The sequence below is a fragment of the Heptranchias perlo genome, chromosome 20 (assembly GCF_035084215.1).
Source record: "Heptranchias perlo isolate sHepPer1 chromosome 20, sHepPer1.hap1, whole genome shotgun sequence".
NCBI classification, from domain to species: domain Eukaryota; kingdom Metazoa; phylum Chordata; class Chondrichthyes; order Hexanchiformes; family Hexanchidae; genus Heptranchias; species Heptranchias perlo.
Window position 1 is genome coordinate 14,025,070 of NC_090344.1, and position 15,541 is coordinate 14,040,610.

Genomic DNA, 15,541 nt, shown 5'->3' on the forward strand with positions numbered 1-15,541 from the left:
CTGTAGATGTGTCTGTTGGATAATAAACTCCTGTTATAGACCATTGCTGGTCTCGTTATCTTTCAAATGCTCGCTGGATTGTACTGTTTGCAGTGAGTTAATTTGGTATCTGGTTTGAGAATTGTTTTTGCAGCATCCCACGGCTGCAGCAAACAATTCCCCCCCCCCCCCCCCGCCCCCCAACGATTCGCATTGAGATCCAGGGCAAAGCTGTGGTGGGTTTGTAGCAAAATGGTGTCGGGCAGGAATGACTGGTTCACTTGCCTCTAACACTGGTCCTGGGCACATGTCGCCGGAATTGGCTCTTCCCTGACTGCATCGATTGACCAATTTGCCAAGCCTGGCGAGTGTTGGGCTCTCCTCGCATGAGCACTGGCTGCTGGTCTCTCCGGCTATCGGAACAGGAGAAGAGACCAGATGAATGTGTGGCTGCAGGGATGGTGTCGGAGGGAGGGATTTAAATTCATTGGACATTGGGACCGTTCTGCAGAAGGTGGGACCTGTACAAGTGGGACGGGTTACACCGGAGCCGGACCAGGACTGATGTCCTCGCAGGGGAGTTTGTTCGTGCTGTTGGGGAAGGTTTAAACTGGAATGGCAGGGGGATGGGAACCTGAGCAGGGAGAGAGGAGGGGAAAACAAGGTTAGAAACAAGACAAAGGGAGGAAGCAATAGTGGCAGGCGGAGAAAACAAGAGCAAAAAACAAATAGGGCCATAGTGCGAAAAAAATACTAGATAACTAGCAATCTTCAAGACCAGTCTGAAGGCATTGTCTTAATGTGTGGAGCATTTGCAATAAGGTCGATGAATTAACAGCACAGATTAATGGGTATGAAAAAGTTACGATTATGGAGACATGGCTGCAGGGTGACCAAGGATAGGAACTGAACATCCAGGGGTAGTCAATATTTAGGAAGGACAGGTAAAAAGGGAAATGATGTGAGGTAGCGTTGTTAGTAAAGGAGGAAATCAACGCAATAGTGAGGAAGGATATTGGCTCAGAACATCACGATGTGGAATCTGTATGGGTGGAGCTAAAATACCAAGGGGCAGAAAACGGTGGGGGTTGTCTATTGCCCCCCAAACAGTAGTGATGTAGGAGAGGGCATTAAACAGGAAATAGGAGACGCATGCAAGTAGGGTACAACTGTAATCACGCTGACTTAATTTAACATGTAGTTTGGTCAAACCAAATTAGCAATAATACTGTGGGGGAGGAATTCCTGGAGTGCACATGATTGATTTCTAGACCAATACTTTGAGGAACCAACTAGAGAACAGGCGATCCTAGATTGGGTATTGTGCGATGAGAAAGGATTGATTCACAATCTTTTGCGGGCTCCCTTAGAGAAGAGCGACCATAACATGATAGAATTCCTTATTTCAGATGGCGAGTGAAGTAGTTGAATCCGAAACTATGAAAGTGTGAGTTGGCTCGGATGGATTGGGGAACTTCACAAAGGGATGACGGTGGATACGCAATGGCTAATATTTAAAGAACATATGCAGGAATTACAACAATTATTGAATCCTGTCTGGCACAAAAATAAAACAGGAATGGTGGCTTACAAAAGAAATTAGGGAAAGTATTTATCCAAAGAGGAGACATATAAACTTGCTCGAAAAAGCAACAAGCCTGAGGATTGGAAGCAGTTTAAAATTCAGCAAAGGAGGACAGAGATTGACTAAGAGGGAAAAATTAGAGTATGAGAGTAAACAAGCAGGAACATAAAAACTGACTGTAAAAGTGTCTCTAAATGTCAAGAGAAAAAGATTAGTGAAGACAATTAAAAACATATTTTGGTTCTGTTCTCAAAGTAGGACACAAACAACCTTCCAGAAATGTGAGGAACCAAGTTTCTACTGAAGGAAACCAGTATTACTTTTAAAGAAAAAATGCTTGGGAAATTAATGGAGTTAAAGGCTGACAAATCCCCAGGGCCTGATAATCTACATCCCAGAGTACCAAACGAAGTGGCCCTGGAAAGAGTGCATGCACTGGTGATCATCTTCCAAAATTCTATACTCTGGCACAATTCCTACAGATTGGAGGGTTGCAAATGTAACCGCACTTTTTGTTTTTAAAAAGGAGGGGGAGAAAAAACAGGGAACTAAAGACCAGTTAGCCTCACATCAGTAGTGGTGAAAATGCTCGAGTCTATTTTAAAAGATGTGATAACAGAACAATTAGAAGGCATTAATGGGATTTGATCAAGTCAGCATAGGTTTATGAAAGGGAAATCATGCTTCACAAATCTAATGGACTTTTTTGAGGATGTAAATAGTAGATTAGATAGGTGAGAACCAGTGGATGTGGTATACATGGATTTTCAGAAGGCCTTTGATATGGTCCCACAGAAGAGGACCGTGTGCAAAATTAAAGCACATGGGATTCGGGGAATAGACTGGCCTGGATTGAGAATTGGTTGACAGACTGGAAAGAGTGGGAATAAACTGGTCTTTTCCCGGGTGGCAGGCAGTGACTAGTGGGGCACGGCAGGGATCAGTGCTGGGGACCCCAGCTATTCACAATATATGTCAATGATTTGGATGAGGGAACGGAATGTAACATTTCCAAGTTTGCAGACGACACAAAGCTGGGGTGGAATGCGAGCTGTGAGGAGGATGCAAAGAGGGTCCAATGTGATTTCGACAAGTTGGGTGAGTGGGCAAGAACATGGCAGATGCAGTATAACGTGGATAAATGTGAGGTTATCTACTTTTTTTGTCAAAACAGAAAGGCAGTTTATTATCTGAATGGTGATAGATTGGGAAAATGGGGAGGTGCAACGAGACCTGGGTGTCCTTGTACACCAGTCGCTGAAAGCGAGCATTCAGATGCAGCAAGCAGTTAGGAAGGCGAATGGTATGTTGGCGTTCAATGCAAGAGGATTTGAGTACAGGAACAGGGAATGTCTTACTGCAGTTGTACGGGGCCTTGGTGAGACACCATCTGGAGTATTGTGTGCAGTTTTGGTCTCCTTATCTGAGGAAAGATGTCATTGCCATGGAGGGAGTGCAACGAAGGTTTTGCAGACTTATTCCGAGGATGGCAGGACTGACGTATGAGGAGAGATTGGGTCGACCAGGCCGATATTCGCTCGAGTTTAGAAGAATGAGGGGTGATCTCATCGAAACATATAAAATTCTAACAGGACGAGACAGACTAGATGCAGGGAGGATGTTCTCGGTGGCTGGGGAGTCCAGAACCAGGGGTCACAGTCTCAGGATACGGGGTATGTCATTTAGAACCGAGATGAGGAGAAATTTATTCACTCAGTGGGTGGTGAACCTGTGGAATTCACTACCACAGAAGGCAGTGGAGGTCAAGTCATTAGACTTATTCAATAAGCAGATAGATATATTTCTTAATGCTCAAGGGATATGGGGAAAAAGCGGGAACAGGGTACTGAATTAGACGATCAGCCATGATCATTTTGAATGGCAGAGCAGAATGATCGACTCTTGCTTTTATTTTCTATGAAATTGACAAAGATAAAACAGTCTGAACCCCCAACAGAATGTGTAGCACAGATATTAATGAGGAAGTGAGAAGCGTGCCCGTGAATTGGCTCCGTGGCTTAGTTGCTTAAAGAACTCCGGTCACAGATTCAACTCCCCGTGGTGCTTTTGTGGAATTTATGATGTTTAGTGAATTTGACCAGCAAAAACATTGTGCGGTGTTTGTACTTTGTTCGGGGTCCAATACGGAACTGCTCAGAATATCTCTTCAAAATGCCATTTTATTTTGCAGACAGACCCCTCAGAGAATGTGAGCGTAACACGTTAATGTAAGGACACGTTCTTGTTTCTGGGCTCGTTGAGGTCGGGGTATAATTCTCGATTCGAGGTCCATATCCCGTAGAATCCCCAATTTAGCCCTTGACTTTTTATCTTTAGTGGCGGTTCAGACTTTTGCAAAGAGGGAAAAGAAATCCCCAAATCACTCCACCTCAATCTCAAACGCTTTCAGAAGAAGTTCATTTCAAACAATCAGGACCTTAAAGGCACCTCAATGACTTCCACTTTCATGGAACGAGCTTTGCTTGCAATTGCATTCGACCTTGAAACCGCTCTGGGCTTTCATCTCACTGAAGCAGAGTCTGGCCGCTTTGTATCTGTGAGCATGTCACTTACGAGGTTAGCTTTAACATTGGTCTCTATCAATTTTTAAAATTTCACCAAGCCTCAAGGAAAAGAAACAGAGAATCGACCTGTCCCTGTAAGTGATGAATTGAAGGGATTGGTGCTCCAAGCAGATCTGAAAAGTGCGCAGTGCAGGCGCTCAGGCATTCCAAATCCACCCTCTCGCCACTCGGCGATCTCATTAACTGAGCTTCACACTGATCTTGTGTCACCGCGCTGAAATCGAACACGTTTCTCTGAACTTCACAGTTGCTGTTTCCGGAGTGAAGACCAGCTCGTTGGTTGAAGCTTGCAGGAGTAAAAATCCAGTCATTTTGGAGAAGTAAACTGACAGTAGACAACTGTTATATTGGTGGCTGCAATCTCATAGTTTCGCTCAGTGAATTGCTGGTTTAGCAGGTGACCTCTTTGTATGTTTCGGTGGTGCTCTCATTTAGCGAGAAAGTTTGATGGTTCGAACCCTTATTTATTTTTTCTCTAAGGATTCATCGCCTCAAAGTTCCAGGGTTTCAATCTGTGTTTGGTTTGCAAGAAAATGTACCGTGATCATAGCCGGCTGAGCAGTGCTGATATTCCACCACTGAAACTGCGGTCGGAAATCAGGCACATCAATCATATAAAGGAATGGAACACTGGCTTCACGGATATCACAACTGATAACCCATTTCTTTTAAGCGGGTTTACTTTAAATCAGTTAACGCCTGCTTTAAATGGTAGACTCAGGACTGTCAAACAAACATAGAATAATTACCACAGTCATTTTTAGACTGGACGCCGCACGGTGACTTTGCTGTCAGTGAAGAGCGACGGGAAAGACCAAAGTGCCGTTTGCCCCTCTCAGTGTGGCCGTGAAGGACTGTGTCCAGGCTGAAGTTCTGTTCCCACCGGACGATCCTCCCCGCAGATTGTGCTTTCTGAGCTCCAGTCAGGTGATGCTAAACACTCAGGTGGGAAAGACCAAAATCTACAACAAGGTGTTTAAAACATAGCTGATTTATTTAACATATCCAGAATCTTAAACTCCAGCCCAGTTATAGCGGTTATTAACATCAGCAGAAACAAACCCCAAATGTCAGAATGAATATGGTTCAGTCCTGGATGGGATTAACAGCAGAATCCAACCCCTGCAGTCACTTGTGAACTCGCTGGTGTCTCAGCACGTGTGATGACTGAACGAGTCCCTTCACACACATAGAATCATAGAAAGTTACAGAACAGAAGGAAGCCATTCGGCCTATCGTGTCTATGACGGCCGAAAAAGAGCTATCCAACTTAATCGCACTTTCCAACACTTGGTCATAGCCCTGTAGGTTACGGCACTTCAAATGCACATCTAAGTACTTTTTAAATGAGTTGAGGTTTTCCGCCTCGACCACCCTTTCAGACAGTGAGTTCCAGACCCCTAACATCCTGTCCGCTTCTGTGTATCCTGTTACTTTTTCACTGCTGTCCAGAAGTCTATGAACAACTCCCACAAAAGTCTTGCATTCTATTCTGTTACTCATTTCCACGCAAAGCCTTTCTACTGCGTGCTCACCTTTACTGATATGTCTTCTTTCTCATGCAGTAATAGTATCCATCCTCAATATCGCTACCCCACCGCCTTTTCCAATGTCACTATCCTTTCTAAACGGCTTATAACTTGAAATATTTATCTCCCAGTCATGCCCAGTTTGCAGCCAGGTCTCAGTGATGAGCACTAAGTCATGCACTATAAGCTCAATTTACGCTTCTAATTCCCTTGTTTTATTTCTTATGCTACGGACATTAGTGTATAGAAGATTTAATTGGGCATTAGAACTTGTCCTACACTTATGCCCTGATGTTGTGTTTAACATACTTGGTAAATAAGGTTGGTGAGCTGCAGACACAAGTGGTAACATGGGATTATGTTATAGTGTCAACAATGGAGACCTGGCTCAAACAAGCGGAGGAGTGGCCACTTACATATTCCTGGCTACAACGTATTCAGGAAAGGCAGGGGAAAAAAGTTGGGGGGGGGGGGTGTTGTGGGCCAGGCACTATTGATCAAAAATACTGTTACAGCGGTAGAAAGGGTCGCCATGCTTAAAGGTTCAAAGGCAGAATCTATTTGTTTAGAATTAAGGAACAATTGAGGAGCTATTACGCTGCTGTTTGCAGACTATAGGGGGCCAACTTGTGGGAAGGAGATGGAGGAGCAAATTGGCAGCAAATTGCAGAAAGATGCAATAATTTTAGAGCATTGATAAAAGGGAACTTCATTTATCCGAGTATAGACTGGGAAAGAGCAGTGCAAAATTCAAAGAGGGCGAGCAATTCCTGAAATGTGTCCAAGAGAACTTTCTTAATCTGTATGTTTTCAGCCCAACGAGGAAGGAAGCAGTGCTGGATTTATTTAGGGGAAAGAAGTGGGGCAAGTGGAGCATGATTCAGTGGGGGAGCATTTGCAGCAGGTTTAGTATAGTTATGGAAAATGCAAGGAAATATCAAGCATGAAAATACTGAACTGGGAAGAGCGAATTTCAGCGAGTTGAAAAGTGATCGGGTCCAGGTGCATTGGAATCAAAGATTGGCAGGCAAAACATTAAATGAGCAATGGGAGGCTTTGAGTGAGGAGATAGTTCGGGTGCAGACTGGACACATTCTTACTCGGGGAAAGGTTGGGCATGCAAAACTAGAGCTCCCTGGATGACAACAGAATATTTGAGACAGCATTTTGTACATTCTGAATACCAATGTCCGGACAGGTGTGCCCGCGGTTATCAACCACAACCTCGTCACCTCCACGCTGAAACAAAAAGCGGCCACATTCTGCTTCAGTGAGATGAAATCCGAGAGCGGTTTCAAGGTCAATTGCAATTGCAAGTAGAATGCGTTCAGAGGACGTGAGATCATTGAGATACCTCCAAACACCCTGCCAGTTTGAACAGCAGCTCAAGATCAAAAGTCGGGGTGGAAAAAATGAGGGCTTGTCCGGGATTTCTCACATATTTCAAACAACAAACCCGAAGCGAGAATCATACCCCTGGACCAACGAGCCCGCTGAGCAAAAAAAACAAGCAGTAGTTTCTGAGTATCAGCGGCCACTTTCCCCAAATCTCCTTCAAAGTTCCGTTAATAAAAATGTGTCCGTGCATTAGTGAAGAATCATAAAGCCAATTTCTTCACTGTTGGGTTTTGTTTCGGGCTCCTGACGCTGATAAAGATGATTGGGGACAGTTGATGAGTTAATGGTTGCAAGGGCGCAGATACTCCGGTGCAACGGTGCAGATACTCCTGTGTGAGGGTGCAGATACTCTGCTTCAAAAGTGCAGATACTCCGATTTAAGGGTGCAGATACTCGGATGTGAGGATTTGTTGCCGCGACTGAAATGCGGCTTAGAACTGTTGTTATTATCCAAGGCAGCGCTGCAGGATCCTTTCATGATCTCTCACAAATCAACTGAAACCGTTCGGAATGTGAATACAATTTTGCGTTTCCAAAACAAAAGGGAGTGACATTCATTGTGGAAACAGTCTGGTGTCGGTCACTGCAGAAATATCGATGTCAGACCTTGTCTGTCAAGAAGAATTCAGATTTCGGCGAAGCCAATCACAGGTGAAATGATGGAAGATCGGCCGCACTCAGCTGTCCATCGAAACCGGGCATTTGTTTTGCAGCCAAAACAAACATCAGAACCAGGAAATGCGAGACCATGAAGATAAAAGTTTCCCTATCGTCCCTGGGTGGGATCGAACCACCAACCTTTCGGTTAACAGCCGAACGCGCTAACCGATTGCGCCACAGAGACAACACACGTTTGCTGTTGAACTATTGATTCAACGAACTAAAAATTCAGGTTGCAGCGATCAAAATAAATTCTCTCTGCTATCAGTTTACTTTTCCAAAATAAAGTGTGTGAAGTTTGCACGACCGAAAATCTGTGCTCTATTATTCCTGAACATTAAACTCACTTTGCCATTAAACACCTGGATGTTGGAAGACTCAGTCCCCTCGTGGTCGAGAGGATTGATTTCTCGAGCTGTGATTCGCCATTCTCTATTCCAGTAATATTCAGGTTTGCTGAAAATGAGATGAGATGAAATGAGCAGGTCCGACGAGCAGGTCTGTGACACGACTCGGTGTTTACAAAGTTGTCTCTTGCACTGACAGTGAAGCGGACGGCAGTTTTCACTCTTAAACCAGTAACAATGATGTTCAGAAAAAGTGTGGCCGAGAAATACTCGATTTCAGCGCGGTGACACTGGGTCAGAGGAAAGTTCAGTTCATGCGATTGCCGAGTGGCGAGAAGGTGGATTTGGAACTCCTGTGCGGCTGCACCGCGAGTTGTCCAGATCTGCTTGGAGCGATATTCACTTCAATTCATCACTGACAGGGACAATTTGATTCCAAGTTTCTTTTTCTCTGCTGCTTGGTGAGATTTCAAAAGTTGTAAACGACCCATACCGACCCCAAACTCGTCACTGACACTCTGACAGATGTAACGCGGTCACACTCTTCACTTCAGTGAGATGAAAGCCGGGAGCGATTTCACGGTCGAATACAATGGCGAACAAAACTCATTCAATGAAAGTGCAGGTCATTGAGCTGCCTTTAAATTCCTGATTGTTTGCACTGAACTTCTTCCCAAAGCGTTTGAGATTCACGTGGAGCGATTTGGGGACTTCTTTTCCCTCTTTGCAAAAGTTTCAACCGCAGGTCAAAATCAAAAGTCGAGGGCGGAATGAGACGCCTTCCTGAAATTTGAGAGCCAGGGAAGCAGATTTTAGAGCAAGGTTCTGTTTATTGAGAAAAAGCAGATAAAATATTCTTTCCGGAACGATCCAGAATCTGATCAGCTCGAAAAGTAACGGTTACCCCGTGATTTGAACACGCAGCCTTCTGGTGACGCAATAATTCATGAAGATTGAAGCAGGAAGTTGAAAAGTGGGAATTGATAAATTTAGTGAGTGGGCAAAACTGCGGCAAATATAGTTCAATGTGGGGGAGAGCGAGGTCATCCACTTTAAATCTAAGAAAGGTAAATCAGAATGTTTTCTAAATGGTGGGAAACTGGGAACTGTGGAGGAGCAGAGAGATTTAGGGGTCCAAAGTGCAGAAAGCGCTGCCAACTAGCATACAGGTACAGAAATTAATTAAAATGTCTAATGGACCGTCAGTACGGCCGGTTAACTCAATTGCTTAGCGTGTATTGTAACGCCTTAATCACGGATTCGATTCTTATAATTTACTTTATTTATTTCGGCTTTTGATAACTTTAAAAATCGAAGCTTTACAAAAAAATAAGTAAAGACAGATTCGCGGGGACAGTTTTTTGAATAACATCCATTGTCACTTTGCCCCTGGACCGGAGAAACACGTCTTTCTTTAAATTCGGGTTTTTTCGTAACTGACCCTGTGACGCAATGGCGAGTGTGTTGGACTTCTACTTGTTTTGTTTGATAAGCCATTCAAAGGTTGTGGCTTCGAGTTGCAACGGGGTTGGATTTTAGTTCGGGAGCTGGGAAGTGAAATTTTGCAGCAAAACCGCAACAGGATCATTAATGTCTGTCAAGGATGTGAAACTGCCCCCTACACTTCATCTTACACAAGTGGCTCCAGTCACATCCGAATTTATGATTCTTAAACCACTCTGAGCTGGATTGGCGAAACTCTCTCAAGAAGGAGACTCAACACCTGCTCAGACCGAAAGTCAATCTGCTGGACTTCCGGCTCTCTCAGACTGCATGTTCCTTCAGACACGTTTCTAACTGGACACATTCATCCTGCTGCCGTGGCAGCATTGGTGCTTCAGGGGTAGAATTCTTGCTTGCAGTAATTCTATTCCTGTAAAACTAGCTCCTGAAGTGTAAGATGGAAAGTATCGTGGCTGAGCGGCCTCTGGCGCTGGTTTAAAGCTCCAGTTAAATCCCACGATTTGAAGATGGATCAAAATCATAGTTTGTTTCTACAAAACTGCAGCCTCCCTCCTGTAAACAAGTAATACTAAACATCTCATCTGCTATTGCAACAATGGACCGGAGGAACCACATGGCAATTCAGATAATTAAATGAATTTTGGAACACACCAATTGTGCCTTCAACTCCGTTCGAAATGTTCACAAGTAAAAGGATTGTTTGATCTCGGTGAGACTCGAATTAAAAAACCTCGGCATTTCCCGAGCCTGTATCTCATATAAGGACCGATTGCGCCGCTAGAGCCCGGTCACTCTGATCACCTGTCCCACTCTGCTGGAAAGAATCTTAAGTTGAGAGGTCCTTACCTGTGGAAACGTGACCTGTCCCCGTGATGAAAATAATATCTGCACTTCCACGTTCAGCTTCTTTCGCATCCTCTGCTCCATCGCACTGTAATCGGGTTTTCTGTGAACAGGTCAAAATGGATATTTGCAGAAATTCTGTCAATGGTAAAATTCGAATCGAGAAACGCACCAGACATTGAAACCAGCGATTTAAACCACCAGCTCACACTGCCACAAAACAGGGCCAGTCTTTAAAGGTCTGTTTAATGATCAAACAAATTAATTCAAGCTGATTGACCGCATTTGCCTCGTGCTGGGGTTGTTCCCCTTCGAGCAGAGAAGGTTCAGAAGAGATTTGCTGGAAGTGTTCAAAGTCATGAAGGGTTTAGACAAAGTAAATAAAGAGAAGCTGTTTTAATTGGCGGAATGGTCGGGAACCAGAGGACACAGATTTGAAGTGATTGCAAAAGAACCAAAGGCGATATGAGGAAAAACTTAATTACGCGGCGAGAAGTTCTGATCTGGAATGCGCTGCTTGAAAGGGTGGTGGAATCAGATTCAATCGTGACTTAAAAAAGGAATTTGAAGGGGAAAAATACAGAGCACCGGGAAAGGGGACTAATTGGATTGCTCTTGTATGAAGCCGCCACGGGCTCGATGAGCCGAACAGCCTCCTTCTGTGCTGTAACCATTCTATGATTCGATGGACAGAAGCGGTCTGAATGAATGGGCGATCGGTTGTGGGTCGCAGGGATATTTTAACTGGTTGTCCGGTTGTGTTACTGACGGCTCCTTGTTCTCGGATTATGGTTTTCATTTTGGGCGTTTCAATGTTTGATATGCGAGAGGTCCCCAGTTCAAATCCCAGAACCCTCCTGTTTCACTATTTCCAGTGAAGATTCACTCATTTCTTTCTCACATCTTTTCAGCGTTGCAGAAAGCAGGATTGATTTAATCCTCGAGCATGTTTGAGGTCCAGTGGCCAAAATGCAGCCGGCTTGTCGACGCAACACACACGGAGAGAGTAAAATGCCTCACGGCGGTGTGCAGATTGAAATTGAAGGTGAATTTATCCCAATTCAGGCGATCTCAGAGGTGCAGAATAAAAATGCGCCTGAATTGGTCGGGAATACGAACCCTGTTCCCTCGCGTGGTAAGTGCAAATTCTACCAGTGAAACAGCAACGTTTTCATGGCATCGGGCTCTCTGTGTCCAGTTGGAAACCTGTTTGAAACAACATATAATTTCACAAATCTCCTCTGAGTACCTTGCGCATTCTGATTTACAGCCGTGCATGACGAGCACTCACTGCTTGTGATGGCCGAGTGGTTAAGCCGTTACATCTAAAACTCGACGGGGTCTTTCGGTGAATCATTGGAATCCTGCTCACGGGGCCATTTTTTACAGTTTTGTTCAATGCTCAAATAAATATGAACTGGAGATAACGGGCCGCATTTCCTTCTCTCAGACAGATCCGCCACCGCGGCAGACCTTTTAATTGGGAGCCCAGTGGTCTCTTGCAAAACTTCAAGGTGCGTGAAGGAAACTTCACAATAATCCACAACTGGAGAATTGTGTCCAATTCTGGGCACCGCACTTTAGGAAGGATGTGAAGGCCTTAGAGGTGGCGCAGAAAAGATTTACTGGAATGGTTTCAGGGATGAGGGACTTCAGTTACGTGGATAGACTGGAGAAGCTGGGCTTATTCTCCTTTGGGCAGGAAGGTTGAGAGGAGATTTGATAGAAGTGTTCAAAATCATGACGGGTTCAGATAAAGTAAATATTGAGAAACTGCTCCCGTTGGCGGAATGGTCGAGAACTAGAGGGCACAGATTTACGGTGGTTGACAAAAGAACCAAAGGCGATATGAGGAAAAACGTTTTAAATCAGCGAGTAGTTATAATCTGGAATGCATCGCCTGAAAGGGTGGTGGAAGCAGATTTAATCGTGACTCTCTAAAAGGAATTGGATAAGTATTTGAAGGAAACATATTAGCGGGTCTACAGGGAAAGAACGGGGAATGGGACGAACTGGATTGCTCTTAAAGGGAGCCGGGGAAGGCTCAATGGGCCGAATGGCCTCCTTCTGTGCAGTAACGATTCTATGAATGTATGATTCCATCTCGCTCAAGCTTCGTTTCAAATTCTGCTAACTTGATAATCAAGCTTTTTTTCTATACTTAGATCTCTCTATCTCTCCCTGTCTCTGTCCCTCTCTGTTTTCCCCTGATGGACTTCTCAGGCTTCGTTGAACGGCCAAAGCTCATCGAACCTGCGACACCAGCAGAGAACGGTAAAGATCGAAAGACTGAGATGGTCGGAAAAGTAAAGGACCAACCCAGATGATGAATTCGTAGCCAATGTCCACATATTGATGTCTCTTCGTCCTCATAGTGAAAACATCAGTACTTTTAGCCCAGTATAAAAACAAAGTCTTGTATTTAGAAAGCGCTTTTCACGACCTCAAGACTTCCCAAAGCGCTTTACAGCCAATTAAGTATTTTTGAAGTGTGGTCACTGTTATACTTGTGGGAGAGTGGATAATCTGCGGATGCCGAGACAGACAACAATGTAGCTTTAGATCAATTAATTCTGCAGTCTCACTTGATAATACAACTCGCACATTCGAAACGAATGTGGTAAAGAGAGGCTAATATTGTTGATATGAAATAGTTAATGTACGTCTTCACATTGCCGTACATCGGAATAGAAAAAGTGGTAGGATGGACAGAATGGTGGCCGATCGGCTGTGGGTGGCACAGAATTCTGCATTGGTTTCACACCTCTGTTATCAGTGGCTCGTTGGTCTTCGGGTATGATATCTCGCTTTGGGGATTTGCTGATTGTTATGTGAGAGATCCCGGACGAGCCCTGCGGTGTTAACATTTTTAGTTCAAAATCACTAATTGGCTTCTCACGTCTTGTCAGCTGTGCAGTCGGCAGGATTGTCTTAATTCCAGTGCATGGAGGACAGAATGCAGAGGTTCTGTCGATGACAACACACATGGAGAAAGGAAAATGTCACAAGATGGTGTTCAAATTGCAGTTTAATGTAAACGTATCCCAATTCACAGGACCACATGAATGGAGAATGAAAAATGCTCCTCGATTGAGCGGTGGTCGAACTCGGGTCTCCCGCGCAGAAAGCAAGAATTTGATCACTGAAATAACAAAGTCCGCACAGCAGCCGGTGGTATGCGCTCAGTTCGAAACCTGTCTAAAAGAACATACAGTCTCAGAATTCTCCTGTCATAACCTTCTTCATTCTCTTCTGCAGCCGTGTCGGATTTGTCGCTTGCAGCAGCGATGACCCAATGATTAAGGCGTTAGACTTGCAATGTGATTTTCCCACCCAGCTTCGACGCAACACACGTGGAGAATGGAAAATGTCTCGAAATGGTGCGCAGATTTAAGCTGAGGGCGAATGTCGCACAATTCACGCGATCTTATGAATGGAGAATGAAAATAATCTGAAACGAACCGGAAATCGAACCCCGGTTTCTCACGTGATAAATGAGAATTCTATCACCGAGACAGCAAAGTCAGCACATGAACAAGCTGTAAGTTTCCAATTGGAAACCTGTCTGAGAGAACAAAGTGTCACAGATCTCGTGTGATAACCCTACGCATTCTGATTTATAGCTGTGCATCAGCGATGTTTGCAGCTGCGATGGCCGAGTGGTTAAGGCGTTGGACTTGAAATCCAATGGGGTTTCCCTGCACAGGTTCGAATCCTGTTCGCAGCGCTACTTTTTAATGTTTGTTCAGTGTTCAAATGAATATGAACTTGAACGAACGGACCTTGTTCGCTCCCTCAGAGAGGTGCTCCATCGCCAACGACGCTTTTAACTCGGAGCCCAATGATCTCTTGCAAAATTGCAAGACACGTGAAGGAATCTCTCCCAAGCTCCATTCTAAGTTCTGCTCGTTCGCAGAACTTGACATTTATACAATTTATTTCTGTGTTTTAATCTCTCCCTGTCTCTGTCTCTTGACTTTGCCTGTTTTCTCCTGATGGACTTCTCAGGCATCGTGAACAGCGAAGAATGATGGAACCTGCAACACCAGCAGAGAAGGGTAAAGATGGAAAGACTGAGACGGTAGGAAAAGAAAAGGTGCAACCCAGCTGATGAATTCGTAATTAATGTCCACACATTTATGTTTCTTCCCCTCACAATGAAAAAACAGCAATTTGAGTACAGTACACTTATGATAGAGTGTATAATATGCGGATGTTGAGACCGACAATCGAACCATTGCCGTGATGATGAAAGCGCCGAATCCTAAACACTAAACCCCAAGGAAACGCTGAAAATTCTTTGCTGCGAACAAGCAGAGCAACGCAGCCTTTCCTACTTGGCCCTTTGTAATTCAGGTCATTTTCCTGCCAGACAAACTGCTCGCACAAAATGGCATTTTCTGTTCGAAATAATATCGCGACAGAGGTGATGTTCAGGCAATGACATCACCAAGTGCAAGTAGGCATTTACATGAAATGGAAAGTGAGGTAAAATACTCCCACAAGCTGCTGATGGACATGGTCCTATTTCCAAAATTCACGCACTGAATACAGTTCCTTGGAAAACTGCAAGGCCACGCAGGTCCATCATGAATCGTTTGAAGCAACTGGCAGTTTAAAGTGGCATCTCCTGCTGCTTCTGTGGGGAGTGAGAGAGAGGCACTATCGGTATTTGCGTGCAGTTTGATTTTGCACAGAACTGCACAGAGAAACAGCAAATATACCGGGGCTGTGAGATGTTCTATATTATTGATATTTAGCCACAGGAATATCCGCGGTCAGAAGCTGAAAAGAAGGAGAGATAAGAGGCCTGAGAATAAACACAGAGCTGAATGAATCATGAAAGAGCGAAAGAAAAAATAATGTCATCAGTTCCACTTTGTCTCGTGCGCAATCTTGGGAGCTCCCCAATGGCCTGGTGGTGAGAATTCGGTACTCTCACCGCCGCGAGGTTCGATTCTCAGTTAGGGAATTAACTTTAAAAAGAGTTATGAACTTATTAAATTAATTATATGAAGCTAATTAAATCCTGTTCGTAGTTGAATCCCTGTTTTAATCACCATGAATCAATCGATAACTTTCTATTTCAGACTGAAGGAGATGTTGACGTGGTTACCGAGAGACAGTCAAAACTTTAATAAGATTTTTATG

General features: G+C 44.3%; 2 non-coding genes across 2 annotated transcripts; one reads left to right on the top strand and one right to left on the bottom strand.

Annotated features, from left to right (window-relative positions):
• Positions 1-7,846: 7,846 nt before the first annotated feature.
• On the bottom strand, positions 7,847-7,920 carry trnan-guu (transfer RNA asparagine (anticodon GUU)). The gene has a single exon. It is a non-coding gene; the product is annotated as a tRNA-Asn (tRNA).
• Positions 7,921-14,035: 6,115 nt separating this feature from the next.
• trnas-uga (transfer RNA serine (anticodon UGA)) lies at positions 14,036-14,117 on the top strand. The gene has a single exon. It is a non-coding gene; the product is annotated as a tRNA-Ser (tRNA).
• Positions 14,118-15,541: the final 1,424 nt, after the last annotated feature.